The sequence below is a fragment of the Protopterus annectens genome, chromosome 9.part0 (assembly GCF_019279795.1).
Source record: "Protopterus annectens isolate FY-2018-M chromosome 9.part0, PAN1.0, whole genome shotgun sequence".
In the NCBI taxonomy this organism is placed as follows: Eukaryota; Metazoa; Chordata; order Ceratodontiformes; family Protopteridae; genus Protopterus; species Protopterus annectens.
Genome location: NC_056743.1, coordinates 586,442,954 through 586,468,415, shown reverse-complemented (window position 1 = coordinate 586,468,415; position 25,462 = coordinate 586,442,954). Strand labels below are relative to the sequence as shown.

General features: G+C 45.8%; 1 protein-coding gene across 1 annotated transcript in view; it reads left to right on the top strand.

Moving 5' to 3' along the window:
* TIA1 (TIA1 cytotoxic granule associated RNA binding protein) overlaps positions 1-25,462 on the top strand; it is a 1,460,724-nt gene that overhangs the window by 658,791 nt on the left and 776,471 nt on the right. The window lies entirely within an intron of this gene.

Genomic DNA, 25,462 nt, shown 5'->3' with positions numbered 1-25,462 from the left:
GCGGTAACATTACCTCACAGCAAGAGGTTCTCCCGTTCGATTCTCGGCTTGGCTTGGGACTGCCTACTGTGTGGAGTCTGCATGTCCTCCCAGCGGTTGGGTAGCGTTCGAAAGACATGCGTGCGTAAATGGGCGTGCCTTCGTTGAAGGTTGGCCGTCAAGCTGGCACCTCGGCATTTTGTAAAAACTACTGCCAGTCATTAGCGGACTGGAGTTCCGCTCTGGCGACCCCTTACCTGGAAAAGCGGAAAGACAAACAACAACAAATTGGATTTGACCTCCAGTGGATGAGCATATTTTGGTTCTATGGTGCTCAGGAATATCTTTCCTTAGAGTCACCCAGGGTTAAGTAGCTGGGGACTCAGTCCGATCAGTAAGGAATGAATAAAGATTTACAACATCAGCTAAAGGAAGTTATGTCTTAACATAACGTTCTATCTGTGTTGTAGATCTTTATTCATTCATTACTTCCCGCTCTCCTTCCCCCTACCTGAACTCCTTGTGGACTTGAGGAATTCCTGGTTAGGGTGTTTGCTCAGACAGAGCCTCCTACTGTTTTATCTTACTATCTCTATAATATAGGGGCAGGCAAACTCGATCTGGAAAGACTATGAGAGGGGCATTATGGGTAGGTCTTAGCTGAGAGTTGTTAACTGGCGCGAGCTTGGAAACGGCTGTGTCGGTTCCGAGGGTGGAACTGAAGTCCTAGCAGTAATGAATAAAGATCTACAATACAGATGGAATGTTATGGTAAAACATGACTTCTTTTTTTGATAATGTTGGATGTAAAGTTTTAAATACAGTTTGGATTTATTTTGTGGAGCACTGAAACATTGTGGTTGGCCATCAAGCTGCTGACTAATCTTTTATTCTTTTTGTTTGCTTGTCCTTGTTGGAATTATTACCTGGTTTTTAAGTGCTAAAGATAATATTCAGGGGTTATTCATTCCATTTTCTCTTTCACCACAGAACAAGAGAAGGATCCCTGATATTCTTACCCAGTCATTGGGAGACAACAGCATTAGACATGTACAGGCTGCTAGAGAAAAGGCTTCTAGCCAGTGTCTTGAGACCAGTTAGATTCTGGAGTCTATTCAAGATGCCTTTTTTAGTGCCAAAAAAGATGGGACCCAAGACCAAATTTTGGATCTAGGTAGTCTCTGTTTCTGATGGTCACTGTTCTTTCCATTCTACTTCTATTGGGGAAAGATGATTTGATGTGCTGTATAGATCTCAAGGATGCTTACTGTATCATGTGATAGTGAAGAAGCAATCCAGGAGGTTTCTCAGTTTTCGGCTGTGAGCAAGTCATTATCAATTCAGAGCCATGAATTTTGTTCTCCCCAGCCATAGCCCCCAGGGTATGATCACCAAGATAAAGGCAGTGGTAGCAGTGCACCTGCATCTGTTTCTGATTCATATTTTTCCTTGTCTGGATGATTGGCTCCCAAGTGTCGTCTCAGAGCTTCTTCAAAAATACCACCTTGATTTAGTGCTAATTGTTAGTGGATTAGGGGATTACAGTAAACCTCAAAAAAAAAAATAAAAACCCAACTAAAAACTGCACAGCAAATACAGTAATAGTGCCATCTTAACACATCTTTAAATGTAGTAAACCTCTCACAACACAGACTGTGTTGACTACATCTAGTGGCAATGGAAGTTCATCACCTGTATCACTCAGCAAGGCTCATACTCCCTCTCTTGCGACTTATGGCTTCAATCCTAATGGTACCAATGGCCCATTATTACATGAGTGCTTCAGTGGACCATAGCAGTTCCGTTGTCCCAAAATATTCATAGTCCGCGTGCCAAGATGTGGATCACATGAACGTGCAAACAACGGATGCATGATGGATAACATCTTTTTCAGTTATTGAAGGACACCGTTTCACCCAGATTAACGGTAACAGTAGTAACCATGGATGCCTGACTTCTAGGATGCGGTGGGGGCATTGCAAAGGAAAGCTGGTCCAAGGTATCCAGTCACAAATGAAGGCCAACCTCAGATTAGTGTTAGGGATGAGGTTGGTCTTCCTAGCATTGCAGACTTTTCAGGATGCTCTCCTTAAGGGTGTGATCTCCATACAGACTTGACTGTATGGCCATAGTATGGTACAGCAATCAACAAGGAGGAATCTGGTCTTATCCCGTATGTCAAGAGTCCTTGAGAGTTTGGTAGTGGGCAGTGTCTTCTCAGCACTTATAGCAGTGCATATACCAGGGTCAACCAAAGTGCTAGGAAACAAGTTGAGCAAGGTCATTCTGGATCCACACGAGTGGTCTCTCAATTCAGAATTGGCAACAGTAATTTTCAGGCACTGGGGCCAACCAAGCAGCAGTCTTTTCGCCTCCTATCTCTACAAGTACAGCAGTTATTTGCTCTTATCCCTCTACAAGGTGAGTACATGATTGGCCCTCTGTATTTCCTAATTGCATTCTTGCCTCTACTCTTAATGAACAATTTTTTTCAGAAAGCAAGACATTGCAAGGCCAAGGTGGTCCTCATTGCTGATTTCTGGCCCCATCATATACTTGCTTCCCCATTCTATGGCTTGTACTTCAGCATCCCCCATGGATGTTGCATCATTGTCCAGATCTTCTGTCTCATGTTTACACTGCCTCTTCTGGACCAGAAGTCCGTGAAACTATCCACATTCTTTCTCTGTTTCTAGCCATAGCCAGAGACACCAAGCTTTCCTGTAACAGTCAAAAGAATTTATTACTGCCTTTCAGAAGCAGTCTGCAAAGAAAACACGCCGTAACAAATGGAGAAGATTTTATTCTTGGGCTTCTTCTACAGGAATATAGACTCTCTCACGGTTCTCATTCCATCAGTTTTAGAATTTCTAATGCATCTCTCTGGTAAAGGTTCTAGTTATTTTACTGTCAAAATATAGATGGCAGCAATGATAACATTTCCATACTGGTTACAATGGTTTCATCATTGGCATCCTTAAAAGTTGTTGAAGCGTTTTTAAGGGCGAACTTTCTTTTGCAGCCACCAATGAGAGATGATCTGGGACATTACTATCATGTTGCAAGCTTTAACTCAACTTCCATTGGAGCCTGCAGTATATACAAATCTTAAATTTAGTTTTTCTAAGGCTGTTGCCTTGGCCAGAAGACTTTCTGAATTACAGGCGTTTTTTTCTAAGCCTCTGTTTTTGATATTCCACAGAGAGTTTCACTGAGAACTAATCCATCCTTTCTCCTTAAAGGTATCATCTGAAACAAATTTGAGTCCGTCTTTAGAGCATCTTTAGAGCTACCAGTATTTTTCTGCGGTACTCAAAGGAAAATGTACTTAATGTGCTAGATGTTCATCAGCTCAGGTTTTACTTCGTTGAACAAATCATTTCTTAGTCTCTGAACAATTATTTGTTGCCTTCTCAGAACAGAGGTTGGGGAGGGCTGTTACTAAAGTAACACTTTCACAATGATTGTCAGATTGCATTACATTTGTGTATAATAAAAATTTGACATTGCTGTCTAAACCAATAGTTCACTCAATGAGAGACGTAGCTACCTTAATGGGCTTTGCAAAGAGGATGTCTATAGAGGATATATTTGCAGCAGCAACTTGGTCAGCAGTTCAGAGCCTTGTTTCTCCAGTTGGATGTGCAATTTAGATCCCTTTCTTCATTAAGTTCCTCTATAGTAAATAATGTCCTTCCTTGGTACCATCCAGAAAGACAGCTTGAGAATCTGTCCCATACATTGAATTGAAAAGAATAGACAGCACTGGTTTTTGAAAGTTGTGTACTTAAGATAGATTCATGATGTCCTTCAAGGATGCATCTGCAGTCCTTACAAATGGGTTGTCCTGTCGTCAGGCAGCCCTTCGGTCGGCCGGATTCCAAAGTCTGGGTCCGGCTTCGGCTGATGTCGCACTTCACCCGACGTCATCTCTGCTGGTCTTCGGGTATAAAGGCATCAGCCGACGCCATTTTCCTCAGTCTTTCTTGCCGCGTGGCGCCCGAAGCAGAAGCTGTTCGCAAGTGCCGGTCGGTCAGATCCAGAGATTACTACTACCGAATACTACTTTGAAGACTTCTAAAAAGCTAAGTACCCCGTTGGGGACTCTTTCTTGCCTCAGCCGATGTCAGAAAAAGTGAACAACTGTTTAACTTGTGGGAAACAAATACCTCATAAAGATTTCCACTCTTACTGCTTACCTTGTTTAGGCCCAGACCACGACGTAGCAGCCTGTTTAGCCTGTGCTTCCTTCAACCGATGAACGCTTAGGCGTCGGTCGGAGTTTGCTGAACAGTTTTTCGGCTCAGATTTTGCGTACATTATGCTGTCGGATCCTCCAACTACTCAAATTGTTAAGAAACGCAAAGAAAAGGACCGACACTCGCGGTCCGCGGTTTCGGCCGAAACCACGGTTAAGCAAACCGCGAGTGTCTCGGTTTCGGCCGAAACCGAGCAAACGGGTCAATCTTCAGCCGAATCCATGACTACTACCGAGGCCCCTGCTACCCTAGTTGAATCGGCCTCTGAAATTTTACCTACTAATGTGGTTTCTCTAGAATTATCGGACACCATCCCTTTGGATGTCTCTACCCCAGCACGTGGTGCTGCTAGGCCTCCTGCAGCCATGTCTATTAAGGCCTTTGCCAGGGCTAAAGCAGCCAAAACTGCTAAGTCTGTATCTGTTAAGCCCCCCTCTCACAGGCCCAGTTCCAGTTCCCAAATGCTTACTTTGGCAGAGGATCTCATCTCTTTAATAAGAGGATCCCAATCTCACCCAGACAGGGCCTCTCAACCTCCATAAAAGAGACCTAGAGCAGAGCCCCCTGAGCCAGTGTCCTCAGATGACTCTTCGGATGATTCAGACAATACAGACCATCCAGAGGCTCCTTTTTCTACTTATGAAGACTCCAATGCTGAAGAATCTATCCCTTCTGCCTCTCCACCAGTGGAATTTTCCTTTGGGGAAACCTTACATGCCATGAGAGAACAATTCCAATGGCAGGGACAAGATTTCTCAGATTCAAGAAAAAGGCTTAGGACCTTTCTACACTTACCGCAACATAGGCCCTTAGCTATACCTCCAGTTCTTCCTGTTGTGGATGATGCATTTAATGATGCTTGCACTGCTCCTGATACTTTACCTCCGGCCCCTGCCAAGCCAGATAGGTTTTACAGGGTACCGGACACTCATCACCACTTATACAAGGCTCCTCTTGCAGATCCCGAGACTATCTCCCAGGGGCCTAAGGCAGTAGCTTCGACCTCAGCGAAAAACCCTCTCCCTTCTGAAAGGGAATCCAGGTCCTTAGAGAGATGGGGTAAAAAAGTATACACCTCTGCTACTCTCTCAGCTAGAGCTTTAAACTGTCAGTTTCATATGATCCAATACCAAGAGTTTATGCTTGATCAGTTAACTAAGAAACTGTCCTCTGATGATTCTTTAGATAAGAAATATGTTTTAGAAATGGTGAATAACATACAGCAGGTTAGTAACCATTCTTTAAAATGTGGCTATGATGCACTGGAGGCTTCATTTAGATCAGCCATGACTGGCACAGTTATAAGAAGGCATGCATGGTTGAAAGAACAGGTCTTGCCGGATCATGTTAAAGCAAAGATTTTAGATGCTCCTATGGATAAGGTCAGTCTATTTGGTTCTCCTGCCCAACAAGTAATGAAGAAAATGGAAGAGAAGGCAAAATCTGTACAAACAGTTAAAGATTTCTTACAGGTTCAGCCCCAAGGTTTAGCAGGAACTGGCCTTCCAAAAATTGGTCCTTTCCAGACTCCTCTAAATCTCAGAGAGGCAGGAATAGACGTTCCAGAGGCAGAAATCAATCCAGAGGAGGTGCCTACAGGGGACGCCAGTGGCAAGGCAATAACCAACGAGGCACAGATACAACCACTACCACTGCAACAGGACAATCACAGTGACTTGGCTCTGACACCGCCTACCAGGGAACAAATAGCAGCACCCTTAGGCGGAAAGTTAGCCTTATTCTCAAAAAATTGGCACTACATCACAAGAGACAAGTGGATTTTGCAAACTATAGACCAAGGCTACAGGTTTCATTTCCACACCTTACCAGTAAAAAGAGGAATGCCAAACCTACCACCAAATCAAAAGACAGAAGCTCTAAAACAAATAGCTCAATTAACAAAGATGAGAGCTGTGGAAAGGGTACCACCTACAGAACAGGGCAAGGGATTTTACTCCAGACTCTTCCTAGTACCAAGAAAAGAGAAAAGTTGGAGACCTATTCTAGACCTGTCCGCTTTAAACACATTCATTATTGTTCCAAAATTCAAAATGCTGACCCTACAGCAACTTCTTCCCATGCTGGGCAAGGAGTGTTGGCTGGTAACTCTAGATCTCAAGGAGGCATACCTGCACGTCCCCATACGACCAAATTGCAGAAGATACCTCCGATTTCTTGCAGGATCAGAGCATTATCAATTCTCAGCATTGCCCTTTGGCTTATCTACTGCGCCCAGAGTGTTCACGAAATGCCTGGCATCAGTAATCGCTCATTGCAGGCTACAGGGAATCCAAATTTATCCATACCTAGACGACTGCCTGATACAAGCGGACAACAAAAGCAAGCTGACACAAGACTTACAGAGAGTCATTTGCTTACTACAAGCTCTGGGATACACAGTCAATTTAAAAAAGTCAAGACTGATACCATCCCAAACAAGAACATTCTTGGGTGCAGAATTGGACACAGTAAAACAGATGGCATTCCTAACTGCAGAAAAGCAAGAACAACTTCCTCTTTACATCTTGGCATTAACAAAGCAGAACAAACTAACAGCAAGGAAAGTACTGCAGGCCTTGGGCTTCATGGCATCCTGCATTATCCTGGTCCCCCATGCCAGACTGCATATGAGAAAGCTTCAGTGGTACCTAAAAAATTTATGGTCTCGACACAGGCACAGCTTGGAAACCGAAATACCACTAATCCCATGCCTGAAACAAGAGTTCCTATGGTGGGCTCAGGTATGCCAGTCAAACCCAGGTTTGTCCTTCCACAACATTCAAGCAAGCCAAACCATCACAACGGATGCCTCAGACCTAGGTTGGGGGGCCCACATGCTGGACAAGTGCATTCAAGGCTTATGGACTCCGGACCAGCTGCATCTGCACATAAATCAAAAAGAAATGCTGGCAGTAAAACTAGCAATCCAGAATTTCAGACCATTCCTCAAAGAAGGCCAATTGATGATAAGGACAGACAACACCACAGTCATGTGGTACATCAACAAACAAGGAGGCACTCATTCATACCCACTATGCCGAATGGCTTTGGACCTATGGAATATGGCTCTGAACTACAACATTCAGTTACAGGCAATATTTGTACCGAGAAAAGAAAACATCCTAGCAGACATGTTAAGCAGAACTACCTCGGATGCTCACGAATGGATGCTACACCCGGACATCTTCAAGGCCATCACAAAGAAATGGGGAATGCCACAAATAGACCTATTCGCATCCCCACTCAATCACCAGCTCAAGAAATTCTGCACAAGGATATACCACCCACTTGCTTGGAAGGTGGACTCTCTATCCTTCAGTTGGAAAGGCCTGACAGCATATGCATTTCCACCTCTTCCTTTGATTCACAAGGTACTACTGAAAATCAAAGAGGAACGTCCAAGGATAATTCTGATAGCTCCAAATTGGCCAAGACAACATTGGTATCCATTGCTGAGGAGCATGTCTCGGGGGGAAACGTGGGCTCTGCCCCTGATTCCTTTGATGTTAACTCAGAGCGACTACAACATCCTGCATCCAAACCTGAAAACTCTGCAACTGACTGCCTGGAACATTACATAAGAACAACTAACCCAGACTTATCCCAAAGGGTTAAAGACATTATCCTTGAGGCCCGCAGACCTTCAACAAGAAGGAACTATGCAGGAAAATGGAAAAGGTTTGTCATGTGGAGTACTGAAAGAGGGAAAGATGTGTCAAAGATAGATATTGCCAACATCCTGGAGTATTTGGCAGAGCTTCTCCATTCAGGCCTGTCCTATTCCTCCATCAAGATACATGCATCAGCTATTTCTGCAGAATACAGCTTCGATCCCCCTGTCTTCTCACATCCTCTACTCAGGCAGTTCCTCAGAGGAATTAAGAATGTAAAACCTCCTAGGAAACCACCCTTACCAGCATGGGACTTGAACTTTGTGCTAGAAAAATTGACACTCCCTCCATTCGAACCAGCAGCAACAGCAGATCTTCAACATCTATCCTGGAAAACTGCTTTCTTACTGGCAATTACTTCAGCAAGAAGGGTTTCGGAACTACAGGCTTTAATGGCAGTACAACCCTTCCTAATCTTCCATCAAGATAGTGTCCATGAGAACTAATCCTACATTTATGCCTAAGGTGGTATCCAGAGTGTCTCTAAACCAGGCAATCCACCTACCTACCTTCTTTCCCAATCCACAGAACAGGGGGGAAAGACTGCTGCACACCTTGGATGTACATAGACAGTTGCGCTACTACCTGGACAGAACCAAGAGCAACAGAAAAACTGACCAGCTTCTAGTAGCTTATGCAACAGGAAGGGAAGGAAAAGCAATTTCCAAACAGACAATCTCCAAATGGATAGGAAATTGCATAAGATTCTGTTACTCCTACCATGGAAAGCAAATTCCACAGAACATAAGGCCTCATTCTACAAGGGCTACAGCCACTACCACAGCTTTCTTACGAGGAGTGGCTACCAAGGACATTATTGAGGCGGCTACTTGGACCTCCGTGCATACATTTGCCAAGCATTATAACTTACCTCTATACTCTAGATCCCGAGCAGGGTTTGCCACTGCTGTTTTGCAAGGGATCCTGACTACACCATAATTCTTCTTCCTCCTCCCCTAGTTTGGCTATGGTATTCTACCCATTTGTAAGGACTGCAGATGCATCCTTGAAGGACATAGTACAGTTTTGTACCTACCATAAATGTAGATGTCCGAACAGGATAGCATCTGCAGTCAGGATTACCCACCCTCCTTCCCCTCTGTGGTACTCCTAGGGTATTTACCCACCTAATAGCTAGCTGGGGGGGGATCTCTTATGGTGTATTTGTTTGTATATATGTACATACACGCTTATTTTTTGTGGTTGCCTTCTACTTTTTTGGAAACATTGGCATTTACCCAAAATTTTAGCTTTCCAAGAGGGCATCTGGGGCAAGAAACAGAGGAAAATGGCGTCGGCTGATGCCTTTATACCCGAAGACCAGCAGAGATGACGTCGGGTGAAGTGCGACATCAGCCGAAGCCAGACCCAGACTTTGGAATCTGGCCGACCGAAGGGCTGCCTGACGACAGGACAACCCATTTGTAAGGACTGCAGATATTATCCTGTTCGGACATCTACATTTATGGTAGGTACAAAACTGTACTTTGTCTGATTTTCTTCCGGTTCAACCAACTTCTCTCCCTCCTTCCCCCTTCCAGATTGAAACCTACAGCTTTCAGATGACTGAGTGGAATGCACTTTTCATCCTGTCTAAGTACAGTCCTTTTGGCTGTTAACCTTTTCTGTGGGTTCTGTGGAATGTTTTCTGTATTAGTGTTGTACTTTCAGGGCAAGCTCGATCTGAAGGAAGGGACTGGAGTGCAGGAAAGTATGGGTAGGGAAGGAGTCAGAGCTGTAGTACTGTAAAAGCTTTTGAAGTCAGTGCCAAGGTCTGATTTCTTCACCTCAGACAAACCCATATGTTGAGCCATGCAGAAATCAGACAACCTGGATCTATTGATGTTAAGTTGTCTATCTCGCCTTCGTTCTTGCTGGTGGGATCAGAGCTGATCCTCTGCTCCGACTCAGCCATCTTCTATAGTTTGAGAGCTGTTTACTGGCTCGAGGCTACCCCTTATCCCATGACACCTAGCGCTAGCTACCTAGATCTCGTTTCCTGCTTCAGCTGCGAGATGTCGTTTTTCTGGCTCAGGCTCGTATAAATTTTCTTTATAGAACTTTTTTTACTAGAAATAGTCTTTTCCTAGGGGCTGCCGTTAACTTTTAGTCTTGTATTTGTTGTGTTAGCTAAGCGTGTAGTCATAGTTTCCTTCCCTCCCCTTTAGAACCCGTTTAATTTAGAGAGTTCTCCCCCCCCCCCCCCTTATACTTTTCTTGTCAGGTTAGCCGTTTAGGTTAGAGGCTTTCCTTCCACCTTCCTTATAGGCTAACCGTTTGAGTTAAAGGCTTTCCTATCAAAAAAAAAAAACTTTAGCTTTAGTCTGTAGTATACTGTGTTTTTTTCTGTAGACTGTATTTTGATTGGTTAGCTATTGTATTTTTTTTGTTACAGGATGTCAAAAGAATCCAAGGTGTCTGGGTTCACGAAGTGTGACTCATGCTGTCAGAAAATGTCTCTTGACAGTTGGGCACACTTCTTGCGTTTATTGTTTAGGCGCTGTGCACCTGCAGGACTCTTGTTCTATCTGCCATGCATTTAGTCCAAGAGTTCTGCAGGAGCGTAAGAATAAGCTTATTCTTAGGGGTCTTTTAAAGCCCCAGGATTCACCGGCCAAAACTCAGCCTGTGAAGTCCCCTAAATCTACCAAATCATCGGCTCCAAGTTCGGAGCCGTCTTTGGTTCAGACTCTATCTGCTACTTCGTTTCTGGCTGGAACCGATAAGACTATCGCCCCGTCTGCTCCATCAGAAACTTCGGAGCCTTCGCGGAGCCACAAGAGGCTGAGGTCCCATTCTCTCTAATCGATACATTCGGCTCCTAGGTCTCCCCTGCTTCAGAGTGAGCGCAATCATAGATCGTCTCACTCCTCTTGATCCTCTAGGCTCTCGGATCATGATGTGGAGAGAGTGGTCAGTAGGTTGCTAAAGTCGCAGGCACTTGCCAAGATGTTGTCCAGCCCTCCTCAACAGGTGTCTGCTCCGTCCACTTCTATCGATGATGTTCATCGTGTTTCTTTGTTGTAGTCATTACACTTGGGTTATCCTGCTGGCAGGCTACCCGCAGTCGGCCTGAATTCCAAAGTCCTGGTCCGGCGTCTGTTGCTGTCGCCTCTTCCATGACGTCAGTGCGCCAGGGGTATATAAGATGCAGCCGGCGCCATTTTCTCCAGTCTTGCCGTGCGGTGCCCGAAGCAAAAGCAGATCGCAAGTGCCGGTCAGCCTACTCCTGAGATTTTCGAATTTCAGATCCGAAGTCGTCTTTAAAGCTAAGTACCCCATTGGGGAAAGTTTTTTCTTGCTCCAGACCGATGTCAGAAAAAGTTAACAACTGTATTTCTTGTGGGAAGCAAATACCTCATAAGGATTTTCACTCTTACTGTATTCCTTGCCTAGGCCCAGACCACGATGTTGCTTGTTGTCGGTTTTGTGCTAGATTTAACCAACGCACTATTAAGTGGTACGATTTTGCCTTTCATTACTTTGGCCGCAGATTCAATTATACAATGCCGGCAGAACAGCCAACGACCGGAGTCTATAAAAAAACGCAAGGATAAAGAACAAGGACAGGCATCCGAGGTCCAAAACCGACGATGAGGCTTCCTCTAAGCTAGTCGTCTGTTTGCCGGTTCTCCAATGAGGTGCTTTCGCAGTCCCTGACACCCGCTACCTCAGAGCCACAGGCCGCTTCCGACTCCTACGTGGAGCCGACTGGGCCTCTGGAAATTCAAGGTATTGAATCCTCGGAAACTATTCCCTCAGATGGGTCCGGAGCCGCTGTGCAGGCATCGGCTTCTGAGGGTGTTTTCAGACCGACACAGTTATATGTAAAGCCATCTTCAGCTTCAAAGCCAAAGACTAAAGCAGCTCTAAAGACAAACAAGTACAGCATTCTCCAGGACAGACTTCCATGCCTAAAAAACAGATGCTCAAAATGGCCGAAGACCTTATTACTTTGATCAGGAGTTCCTATCCCCACCTCCTGATAGGAGGCATATAGATATATATATATATATATATATATATATATATATATCAGGTTTCCATTTCCTCTGATTCCTCCTGTGATCAAGGAATACTCTCTTCCTCCCTATGAGGATTCTGATGCTGAGGAATATATTCCTTCAGCTTCTTCTCCTGAGGGTTACTCTTTTGGGGAAACCCTGCATACTATGAGGGAGCACTTCCATTGGGATAGCCAGGATTATTCAGAATCCAAGAAAAGGCCTCGAGATTTTCTTTTACTTTCCCAGTACAGACCCCTCCTGTTCTGGACATTGTAGAGGATGTTTTTTCAGAGTCCGGCCTGTCTCCAGACTCTCTACCCCCTGCACCCGTTAAGCCAGACAGGTACTACAAGGTTCCAGACTCATAAATTTCTATATAAAAACCTTGCTGCTGACCCCGAAACTATATCTCAGGGTCCCAAAGGGGTCAAGGCTTCCACTGCAAAAAACCCTGTTGCCTCAGACCTCGGTTGGGGGGCACACATGCTGGGCAAGTGCATACAAGGCTTATGGACTCAAGACCAGCTGCACCTGCACATAAATCTAAAGGAAATGCTGGCAGTAAAATTGGCAATCCAGTCATTCAGACCATTTCTCAAAGAAGGTCAGTTGATGATAAGGACAGACAACACCACAGTTATGTGGTACATCAACAAACAGGGAGGCACACATTCATATCCTCTATGCCGGCTGGCACTGGACCTATGGGATGTGGCTCTGAGCTACAACATTCAGTTACAAGCAATTTTTGTACCGGGAAAAGAAAACATTCTAGCAGACATATTAAGCAGAACTACCACAGATGCCCACGAATGGATGCTGCATCTGGACATCTTCAAAGCAATCACAAGAGAATGGGGATTACCACAAATAGACTTATTTGCATCCCCACTCAATCACCAGCTAAAGAAATTCTGCACAAGGACGTACCACCCACTTGCTTGGAAGGTAGACTCCCTATCTTTCAGTTGGAAAAACCTGACAGCATACGCATTCCCACCACTTCCTTTGATGCACAAGGTGCTTTTGAAGATCAAAGAGGAACGTCCAAGGATCATTCTTATAGCTCCAGACTGGCCAAGACAACATTGGTACCCATTGCTGAGGAGCATGTCTCGGGAACAAATATGGGCACTACCCCTGATTCCATTACTGTTAACACAGGAAAACTACAACATCCTGCATCCAAACCTGAAAACTCTGCAGCTAACTGCCTGGAACATTACATAAGAGCAATTAACCCAAATTTATCCCAAAGGGTTAAAGACATCATCCTTGAGGCTCGTAGACCTTCAACAAGAAAGAACTATGCAGCAAAATGGAAAAGATATGTCATTTGGAGTACTGCAAAGGGAGAAGATGTGGCACTGGTAAACATAGCCAACATCCTGGAGTACTTGGCAGAGCTCTTCCATACAGGCCTGTCCTATTCTTCCATCAAGATACATGCATCAGCTATTTCAGCAGAATACAGCTTGGATCCTCCTGTCTTCTCTCATCCTCTGCTCAGACAGTTTCTGAGAGGAATTAAAATGTAAAACCTCCCAGGAAACCACCATTGCCAGCATGGGACTTGAACTTTGTGCTAGAAAAATTGACACTTCCCCTTTCGAACCAGCAGCAACAGCAGAATTACAATACTTATCCTGGAAGACTGCTTTCCTGCTGGCAATCACCTCAGCAAGAAGGGTCTCTGAACTACAGGCATTAATGGCAGTGCAACCCTTCCTGATCTTCCATCAAGATAGAGTGTCCATGAGAACAAATCCTACATTTATGCCTAAGGTGGTATCCAGAGTGTCTTTAAATCAGGCTGTCCACCTACCTACATTCTTCCCCAACCCACAGGACAGGGAGAAAGACTGTTGCATACCTTGGATGTACATAGACAATTACGCTACTACCTGGACAGGACCAAGTCCAATAGAAAAACTGACCAGCTTCTGGTAGCATATGCAACAGGAAAGGAAGGAAAACCAATTTCAAAACAGACAATCTCCAAATGGATAGGAAATTGCATTAGATTTTGTTACTCCTACCATGGAAAGAAAACTCCAGAGAACATCAGGCCTCACTCCACAAGGGCTACAGCCACTACCACAGCTTTCTAACGAGGAGTGGCTACCAAGGGCATTATAGAGGCTGCTACTTGGACCTCCGTGCATACATTTGCCAAGCATTACAATTTACCTTTATACTCTAGATCCCGAGCAGGTTTTGCCACTGCTGTTTTGCAAGGGATCCTAATTACACCATAATCTCTCCTTTTTTCCTCCTCCCCTAGTTTAGCTATGGTATTCTACCCATTTGTAAGGACTGCAGATGCATCCTTGAAGGACATAGTACAGTTTTGTACCTACCATAAATGTAGATGTCCGATAAGAATGCATCTGCAGTCAGGATTACCCACCCACCTTCCCCTCTGTGGTACTTCTAGGGTATTTGCCATCCTTCAGCTAGCTTGGGGGGGATCTATTATGGTGTATTTGTTTGTATATATGTACATAGGTTCATAGGTTCATACTAGGCTATCTGCCCGAGGGCATTTACAAGCCTAGCCCATAGTTTTGTGGCTTACGCCACCCCTTTAGTATGGGGAACTATACCCATTATTTTGCTGTGCCTCTCTTGAGCAGTGACACTGAGGTAATCCCTGGGGTATATCTGCGATCTCCCATCCATTGGTCAAGATTTCTCTTGAACAAGGCCAGCGAGGTGCTCTGCCTCACATATACCGGGATTTTATTCCACAGCATAGGGAGTCTTTGGGTGATGAATCTATCCCTCCAGCACGTCCTATTAATAGCCGTGTTGAGGTTTAAGTCTTCCGCCCCGCCCTTGTGGCTCTGTCGGATCTAGATTTTTGAGGTGAAGCATATTCATCAAATCTGGGTTTGACATGGCCTTGTATGTTAGGCAAAGGTCACCTCTGAGCAAGCGGTAAGCGACTGAATAGAGCTGGAGTTCTTTCAGTCGGGCAGCATAGGACAGATGTTTGAGACCCTTTATCCTTTTGGTGAGGAACTTTTGTGGCCTCTCCAGCTGCTGCAAGTGTCGGGTCAGATACATTCCGAATGGGGCATTGTACTCAATCATTGGTCTGATGAGTATAGGGAGACTGACCTCCCTTGATCTAGATGAGAATCCCTTCATGATAAGGTGGGCAATGTAGAAGGTCTTCCTAACTACTTTAGCTACATGGGTGTCGAATGACAGACTACTATCAACCTGGGTCCCCAGGTCCCTGATAACTTCTTCTGTACTCAGTGGATTGCCACCTATTTGGTAGCTAGGGGTAACCTTGTTTTTCCCGAAGGGTATGACTATGCATTTTTTGGCATTTAACTTTAGGCCATGGCTCTGGCACCAGTTATCCGTTTCTGTGAGACCCTTCTGAAGGATATCTGTGTCAGATGTGTTTTCTACTATGGCCAGTTTGCAGTCATCTGCAAACTTTGTCAGCCATAACCCTCCTGTGTTTGCTTGTACTTGGAAAAGTAGATGCCAAACAAGAGTGGGCCCAGGACTGAGCCCTGTGGTACACCACTTGTGACAGGCTTTGAGTCTGACATGGCGCCAGCAACTCTGACCCTGTGGGTTCTGTCACTCAGCCAGTTTGCAACCCATCTTGTGATGTATGGGTTAACATTTAAGCTGATGAGTTTTTCAATGATACCAGAGTGGGGTATTGTATCAAAGGCCTTCGCCAGATCGAGGTAGGCTGTATGGACTGCCTTTCCCTCATCAATGGCTTTGGTGACTGTTTCGAAAAAGTCAACCAAGTTTAGAAGGCATGATCTGCCTTTGACAAAGCCAAACTGGGATGGATCCAAAGTCTGCAAATTCCCTATGTCTTTATTTATGAGGTCCATTATGATCCTCTCCATGGCTTTGCAGATAAGGCTTGTCAAGCTAATGGGCCGGTAATTTCCAGGGTCGGTGGAGGCACCGCCTTTGTGAAGTGGGACCACAGTTGCAGTGCGCCACTCCCTGGGTACGTATCCAGAGGTAAGACAAATTAGATGTGGCATCTAGAGGATGAGCTTCATTTGGTTCCACAGTGCTCCGGAGTGTTTTCCAATGAGTCACCCGGGATTTAGGTGCTAGGGACGCTGTCCCATCAGTCAGAATGTAGGCGAGGTAGGATCACATAACGTCTTTTAGTTATGTACTCACCATAACTTCAGATGTTTGGGATCCATCTCGCCTACATTCCTAATAACCCACCCTCCTTCCCCCTTCCTTGGAGTTCAGAGGATATCAGAAGGTCCGAATCCTGTTGTTTCATCTTGAAACATCTAACAATGTTATATAATCAAGTTGTGCATGTGTGCATGAATGCGGACAAACAAGATCTGGGGGATTAGTGGTGGTGCATCCTGGGATAAAGATAGCTCAGCCAATTAGAGGCCTCGCTCTATAGCATAAGCGTGCAGAGTCGGAGCCGAGGGATCGGCTCCGAGCCCATCAGTCAGAATGTAGGCGAGATGGATCCCAAACATCTGAAGTTACGGTGAGTACATAACTAAAAGATAAAGCGTAATCTATGCAGACAGTTAAGGATTTCTTGCAGGTACAGCCACCCAGATTTAGCAGGAACTGGCCTTCAAAAAACTGGTCCCTTCCAGTGTCAGGCCACAAAGAGGCAGATACAGGCGTCCTTGAGGCAGATCCCAGCCTCAAGGCTCATACAGACCTAAACAATGAGGTGCTTCTACCTCCAAAAGCGGACAAGACAAATCTCAACCTTATAGGAAACAGTCCCAATGACTTTTCCTCTACCAGTACCAAGCTCTTACCTTTTGGACGCTCCCTTAGGGGGAAAACTAGCACTTTTTTCACAAAATTGGCACATGATCACCCAGGACAGATGGGTCTTGAATATAGTATCTCACGGTTACAGGTTCCACTTTCACACCCTGCCAAAGGAAAAAGGCATGCCAGACCTGCCACACAATCAATGGGCAGAGGCACAAAAGCAAGTTTCATCCCTCATGAGGGCCATTCAGCGAGTACCACTACAGGAGCAAGGACAAGGATTTTACTCACGTCTTTTCTTGGTACCCAGAAAGGACAAAGCCTGGAGATCAATACTGGACCTGTCTATTCTAAACACTTTTCCGGATGTTCCAAAGTTCAAAATGTTGACTCTGCAGCAGCTTCTGCCCATGCTGGGCAAGAAGTCTTGGCTTATAACCTTGGACTTAAAAGAAGCATTACTGCACGTACCCATCAGCCAATCGTGCAGAAGATCCCTCAGATTCACAGCTGGCTCAGCGCACTACCAATTCTCTGTATTGCCCTTTGGCTTATCTATTGCGCCCAGGGTCTTCACAAAATGCCTGGCACCAGTAATTGCTTTTTGCAGACAAAGAGGAATTCAAATATATCCCTACTTGGACGACTGCCTTATTCAAGCAGAGAACAAGGACATTCTACTAAAGCATCTGGTGTTTGTAAAAAGACTGCTAATTTGCCGGGGGTACACAGTAAATGAAAAGAAATCGAAAATAGTACCCTCTCAGTAGATAATATTCCTGGGTGCAAGCTTAAATACAACTTCCCAGATGGCCTATCTCACGACAGACAGACAAAGGCAACTGACTTCTTACTTTGAAATGTTAGCAACAAAGACCCAGTTATCTTCAAGAAAAGTTCTGCAGGCTTTGGGCTTCATGGCATCCTGCATTCTGTTAATTCCATATGCAAGACTGCATATGAGGAAACTTCAGTGGTATCTAAAAAGTGTTTGGACTCAACATTGCCACAGCCTGGAAAAACGTATTACCCTCATTCCCTGCCTGCAGCAGGAGTTTCGATGGTGGGCACAGGCCTGTCACCACAACAAGGGACAGCCTATCACTTTACCCACTGCCAGGCAGACAATAACAACAGATGCATCAGATTATGCCTGGGGGGCACACACGGCAGAAAAATGTATTCAGGGCACATGGCCCTCAAGCCAAAGGCATCTTCATATCAATCGAAAAGAAATGCTGGCTGTCCAGAATGCCCTGACAGCTTTCAAGGATCTACTTCATCCAGGACAACTGCTGATAAAGATGGACAATGCTACAGTGATGTGGTACATAAACAAGCAGGGAGGCACGCATTCCTACCCCCTCTGCAGACAAGCCATGATTTTGTGGAACACAGCATTGACTTATCAAGTACACCTGCAAGCACAATTCCTGCCAGAAAAGACAAATACTCTGGCAGATGAACTAAGCAGAAACCTCATGGATCCTCACGAGTGGGAACTAGATCCACAAATCTTCAGCATAATAAGGAAATGGGGATTCCCAGACATAGATCTATTTGCCTCCCCTCACAACTGCCAACTACAGAGATTTTTGTACAAGGACTTATCACAAGCTAGCATGGAAAGTGGATGCTCTATCATTCAGCTGGAAAAACCTTACAGTATATGCCTTTCCTCCACTGCCTCTCCTCCCCAAGGTACTCCTCAAGGTCAAACAAGAGAAGCCAAAAATGATCCTGATTGCCCCAGACTGGCCACGCCAGCACTAATACCCAATCCTAAAAAGCTTGTCTCAAGGCCCAGCCTGGACATTACTTCAGATACCACATTTGCTGACCCAACAAAGCAATCAGGTACTGCACAGCCATCTCAGAACCCTAAATCTGGCTGCATGGCGGATCCAAAGCAGTTATGGATGTTATTCTGGAGGCCAGGAGGCCCAGCACCAGAAAATCATATGCTGAAAAATGGAAGATATTCTGTGCTTGGAACCAGGCACAAGGAATCAACATGCTTGTACCAAATATTCCTCAGATTTTACAATACCTAACTGAGATGTTGGACAAAGGCCTATCCTTTTCATCGATTAAGATCCATGCCTCTGTCATTTCAGCTCATTACAATACGGACCCACCTATTTTTTCACATCCATTACTAAGGCAGTACCTCAGAGGGGCCAAAAACATAAGACCCCCAGAAGAGCACCAATACCTGCATGGGACCTCAACTTTGTCTGGGAAAAGCTCACACTGCCTCCTTTTGAGCCAGCCAATACAGCCAAGATAAAATTCTTATCATGGAAAACAACTCTGCTCCTAGCAATTACTTCAGCAAGAAGAGTCTCAGAGTTACAGGCATTAATGGCTGTGGAACCTTTTTATCATTTTCCATCCGGACAGGGTTTCTCTAAGGACAAACCCAACATTTATGCCTAAGGTGGTATCCAGTGTGGCTCTCACTCAAACCATTCATTTGCCTACATTTTATCCAAATACCCAAAATAAAGGGCAGAGACTTTTGCATTCTTTGGACATACACAGGCAGCTACGCTTCTACTTGGGCAAAACTAAAGCTTTCAGAAAACCTGAGCAACTTTTAGTGGTATATGCTGTAGGATCACAAGGAACGGCTATTTCAAAGCAGACTATTTCAAAATAGATGGGACACTGCATTCGTTTCTGTTTTTCACAACATGGCAAGTCCGTGCCTAAGGGCATTAGGTCATATTCGACCAGGGCAGCAGCCACCTCAGCAGCCTTCCTCAAAGGAGTACCAACCAAGGATATTTTGGAGGCTGCTAGTTGGAGTTCAATGCACACTTTTACAAAGCACTACCACTTACCTCTTTACTCTAAATCCAGAGCAGGCTTTGCCACTGCAGTTCTGCAGGGCCTCATAGTCGCTCCTAATTCTATTTAGACCCAGCCACCCAACCTCAGCTTTGGGATTCAACCCAAGTGTAATGACTGCAGCAGTGAAACACTATGAACATAGTATAGTTGTGTACCTACTATAAATGTAGATGTTCGAGTGGATTCACTGTTGCAGTCCAGGTTACCCACCCACCAACCCCCTTTCTTTGCTGGGACTCATCTGTACTTCTCTATTCTATACAACCTATGTGGTGTATTTGCTTGTAGATGAAGGTAATGTTTATTTTAGTGCATGCTTTTTTATAAGCAGTGTTTTTAGCCTACCCTTTTGGGGGCACCAGACATCTGGGGCAAGAAAAACTGAGAAAATGGCATCTGCTGCATCTTGTATACCCCTGGCGCACTGACGTTGGGGAAGAGGCGACAGCAACTGACGCCGGACCAGGACTTTGGAATTCAGGCCAACTGCGGGTAGCCTGCTAGCAGGATAACCCAGGTGTAATGACTGCAACAGTGAATACACTCAAACATCTACATTTATGGTAGGTACACAACTGTACTTTCCTCCTCCGACTCCATTGAGCTCGAAGCCGGAGTTGTTGAGGTTCGAGTAGTGGAACCGTCGGCTCCGATAACTCTTATCTCCTTCAGTTCCGATTCCCTTGATGGTGCCGTCTGTCGAGGGATCTGGGCACTGGGGCTCCCTCTTAGGCTCTGAGGGGGCGAGTGGCATCGGACCCTTGTCTGACCCCGTTCTCCCTCGGGGCTTCGGCGCAGGTGAGCTCGGCTCCTACATCTGCCTCAGATCTGTCTCACTCGGTGCGGATAAGGATTCCGATTTCCTCTGAACCAGAGCCTTCTCTGCATCGTGGCAGGGACGCCTTCGATGTCATGAGGAGTGTGCTGGCCACTGAGTCAGCTCCACTGTCGGCCCCATCCCCTGTAGTGCCTGTGCCAACCTCTGCTCCTCCCCCAGACCCCAAGCGTGGGGAACTGGAGCTCCAGAGCACCCCATTGTGTTTCCTCCTCTTCTGAGGCCTCCCCTGATCATTCAGAGGAGACCCCTCTTAAGAAGTGCAAGAGCAATCACATTGACTCCCCTGAGTCTGTCACTTCTGATACAGACTTAGATGATTTGGAAGGGTCCCCGAGATCCCACTCTGAAGATGTTTCCTTTTTGGCCATCCTAGAAATGCTTAAGCAGAGGGGGAACTGGAATCCCCTAGCACCTACCGAGGATGAGTCTGTATTCTTGGATGAGTTTGGTTCCCAAGATTCCACCTCCTGGGTTTCTCCGCCTTTCGATCCACTTATGTCAGTGGTGGCTCAAAAGGCTTGGTCAGCCCCGGATACAGTGGAACCAAGTCCGAGGATACCTGGCAAGTTCATCACCGCACCCCATGATAAGCAGTTCCTTACCAAAGGTGTTCCTATTGATGCCATGGTGGTAGCAGCAGCCACCAAAAAAAGAGCGGAAACCTCTTCGTCTGTCCATCCTCCTGACAAGGAGTCTAGGACCATGGACAGATACGGGAAGCGAATGTTTGCTTCAGCGACCTTTTCTATGAGGTCACTGAACTACTTATGCCATTTTACCCGGCTTCAGAGGGATCTCCTTAAAGAACTCTGAGATACCCTTCAAGATCCATCAGCTGAGGTGGCGCAAGCTAAAGTGGCTTCCCAGCTGGCAACCCTTATTTTTGTAGTCAACTCCACCATGAGGCTCATTTCCTATGCAGCAGATGGTGTGAGTAGAGCCGCAGGTACGTGCGTAGCCCTTAGGAGACATGCATTGATGCGGCTGTGTAGTTTTGCGGAACCCTTTAGAGCGTTATTCACCAACACCCCCTTTGATGGTTCCTTTCTTTTTGGACCACAGGTGAAAGACACTTTGACTAGGTGTGAGCAAGAAGGCAAGAGACTTCCTGCCGTCGGAGTCCGTTTTTCCTCTCCTTCCAGACCATACCCCAAGGGTCAGAAGAGTGATAAAACGTGGTTCCGAAAATCCCAGGGAGCCTCGCCTGACGCACCTAGCGATTTTTCCTCCAGGGGCAGAGGGGGAAACAACAACAGACGCAGCCCTCATGGCAGAGGGGGTCCGCAGAACCAGGGCAACAGAGAATCCTTCTCTGAGAAGCCCTTTCAGCATCCCTGAAGGGTTTCCCGGCTGCCCGCCTCTGGAGGCAGTCGGGGGAATGCTTTCACTGTACCCAAAAGCATGGCAAAATTTAACGCAAAACAAATGGGTACGGTCAATTATATCCAGAGGTTACAAAATTCCCTTCTCTCAACCCCCCTTACCGTCAAGCAAATCCCTTCCAGATGTTCCACTCAATCTGAGGGACCAAGCAGTCATAGAAGTTTCAAAACTGCTAGAAGAGAGAGTCATTCAGCAAGTCCCGGCAGACCAACACGGATCTGGAAACTTAGTCAAGGTTCTTTTTGGTACCAAAAAAGACAGGGGACTGGAGACCGATTCTGGATCTCAGCAGACTAAACAAGTCTGTTCAAAGAACAAAGTTTTGGATGGTCACGCTACCCTTTCTGGGTCAGGACATTTGGATGTGCTCCATAGATCTTCAGAATGCGTACTACCACATCAAAATGGACAGGCGCTCCAGGAGATTTCTTCGCTTCCGACTAGGAGCCAGTCATTACCAGTTCAGAGCTCTGCCATTTGGTCTCACCACAGCCCCCCAGGGTGTTCACCAAATGTATGGCAGTGGTCACGGCTCACCTGAGACGTCGAGGATTCCAGGTGTTTCCATATCTAGACGACTGGCTCTTCACTGCTTCTACCAGGCATCAACTTCTGCAAGCCAGGGACTACACAATCTGCTCCCAGCTAGGCATTACAATAAACTTAGAAAAATCTGCCTTGTTGCCCTGTCAATCTATCACCTATATAGGAGCGGACTTAGACACAAGGAACATGTCCGCAAGGCCACCGCCAGAACATGTCTACAATTCGCCAGCAAGTACAAATTCTAATGCAGAGCAAAAGGATCCAAGTCAGGTTCATCCTTCAAACTCTGGGTTCCATGGCAGCGGCAATTCTTGTAATCCCACTGGCCTGCTTTCATATGAGGATCCTTCAGTGGCTTCTGTTCACACAGTGGTCTTTCAAACAGCTGCCCATGTCTCGCATGATCATGATTTACAGAAGCATGCAAAAGGCACCTTTCCTGGTGGATGGTCTCCCCACTAGTGACTCAGGGCAGACCCTTCATCATTCAGCCCCCACTGGTTGCCACAGTGACCACAGACGCCTCCCTGATAGGGTGGGGGGGGGGATTATCAGGGCAGGACAGTCCAAGGCACTTGGCAGCCTCACTAGTACCATCTGCATATAAACGTCCTAGGAATGAGAGTCATGCTCCTAGTGTTGCAAGCTCTTCAGGACTCTCTCCCTTCTGGGACCATTGCAATTCAAACAGACAACATGTCAGTGGTGTGGTACATTACAGGGCGGGACCAGGTCCTACCCCCTATGTCGAGAAGCACTCAGACTCTGGCAGTGGGCGATTTCCTCCCAACGATTTCTGATTGCGACACACATCCCTGGGAGGTCCAACGTCATAGCGGACAGGCTCAGCAGAGCCATTCTCATGCCTCACGAGTGGTTTCTGAATCAGGTAGTTGCGGATCTGATCTTCCACAAATGGGGATAGCCTTGCTGCTTTTTGCCACCCCCTTCAACAGCAAATGCAGCAACTACTACTCCCTTCTTCCGCTTCCAGGTCACACACCCAGAGACGCTCTAGTCCACGATTGGCCTCAGGGACTTCTTTATGCCTTCCCTCCGTTTCCCCTGATACCAAAACTCATAAAGAAAGCAATATCGTTGGGTTGCAAAATGATCCTCATTGCCCCCTACTGGCCTCGACAGATATGGTTTCCGTTCTTGCACCATTACCTTCTCGATCAGCCCTGGACTCTGGATCAGATTCCAGACCTACTGATTCATCAGTCAGGCGGGCTGCATCAATCCCTCCAAACACTGCAGCTCACAGCTTGATTGCTCCACTTCCAACCTTAGCCAGGCTTCCCAGCATTTCCCTGGCCATGCGTGAGATTGTCTCCTCTCAAGTCCACAACTAGAAAAACTTATGCTAACAAATGGAAACGTTTTTCTTGTTGGGCAGAGGCTAGGAAAGTAGATCCCTTTTCAGCCCCAGTCCACGAAATTTTGGAGTTCCTAGCACAACTTTTTCATTCTGGGTCCGCTTCTGCTACAATCAGGGTTCAATTATCGGCCATTTCTAACTTTCATGTTGGGTTGTCTAGTTTAGTTCAAACATTGTCTCTCAAGCTCTGTAAAGCCTTTTTAAGAGGGACTACTCTCCTTAGACCTCAAGTGAGAGATCCCCCTCCTCCTTGGGACCTTAATTTGGTACTAACCTCCTTAATTATGCCCCCTTTTGAACCTGCAGCGTCCTGCTCCATTAAGTTTCTGTCTTGGAAAACACTCTTTCTGGTAGCTATTACTTCAGCCAGACGCGTCTCAACTTCAGGCACTATGTGTTCGTCCTCCATATTTGGCTTTTCATAAGGACAGGGTTACTCTGAGGACTAATCCCTCGTTCCCTCCGAAAGTCTGCTCGGAAAATAATTTAAACCAATCTATAGACCTTCCTGTGTTTTTTCCCTAACCACACCAAGGCAGAATACAAATTACACCAATTGGACGTTCGTAGACAATTGCGTTTTTACTTGCATAGGACTAAGGATATATGGAAGTCAGACCAACTATTCCTTTCCTCTGCTGTAGGCAAACAAGGTCTCCCAGTGACCTTATCCAGCTGGTTGTCTCACATTATTACTTTCATTTATCAATTGAGAAATAGTTGCCTATCAAACCGAAAGGTCATTCTACTAGGGCTTTGGCCACCACTGTAGCCTTCCAATCTAGGTTGCCCATGGATTCTATCTGTGCAGCTGCTACGTGGGCAAATCCTCATGCCTTTATTTCTCATTACAAGCTAGATATGGTCTCCAGGAGCAGAGCTGTCTTTGGTTACACTGTTCTGAAGAGTCTCTTCCAATGAGCCGCCCAGGATTGTAGGTGCTAGGGACGCTGTCCCAACCAGCAAGAACAAAGTCGAGATAGACAACTTAACATAAAGAAGTTATGTACCTACCATAACGTTCCATGTTAGTTGTCTTCATCTCGCCTTCTTTCTTGCGTCCCACCCTCCATCCCCCTGTCCTATTGGATCGAGAGGAGTTTTGGTTTCACTGGCTGAGTGTTCTCTGGTTTGTTTCCTCTACTGACTTAAAGTATGACAGGTATGCTCAACCTGTTGCTTGGACAGGTTGATTCTCAGGCTATGTCTGGGGTTAGCTATTTCAAACGAGATCTGGGTAGGTAGTGCTAGGCATCATGGGATAAGGGGTAGCCTCGAGCCAGTAAACAGCTCTCGAGCTATAGAAGATGGCCGTGTCAGAGTTGAGGATTGGCTCCGATCCCAACCAGCAAGAAAGAAGGCGAGATGAAGACAACTAACATGGAATGTTATGGTAGGTACATAACTTTTTTATGATGCGTACGTAACTTTCATTTTTCATACATTAGTTTCATCTTGTTTTGCTTCTTGGTTTATATTTTTATTTAACTTTTGTTTACCTGGAAAGTCTGACTTGGAACGAGCCAATTTTCATCGGAGGCCCAGGGAGAAACGCTCCGATCGCACATCTTTGTAACGTGGGAGGAAACCGGCGCGCCTGGCAAAAACCCACACGAATGCAGGGAGGACATGCAGCCCTGCTCAGAAGACAGCCCAGCCGAGATTTGAACCAGAGAACCTCTTGCTGTGAGGCGATATCCAACCACTTCACCACTGAGCCATCCGTATTGTATATGTAATTGTTCTTTACATTAAAATATTTTTTCTGCTTAGTTCTCATTGAT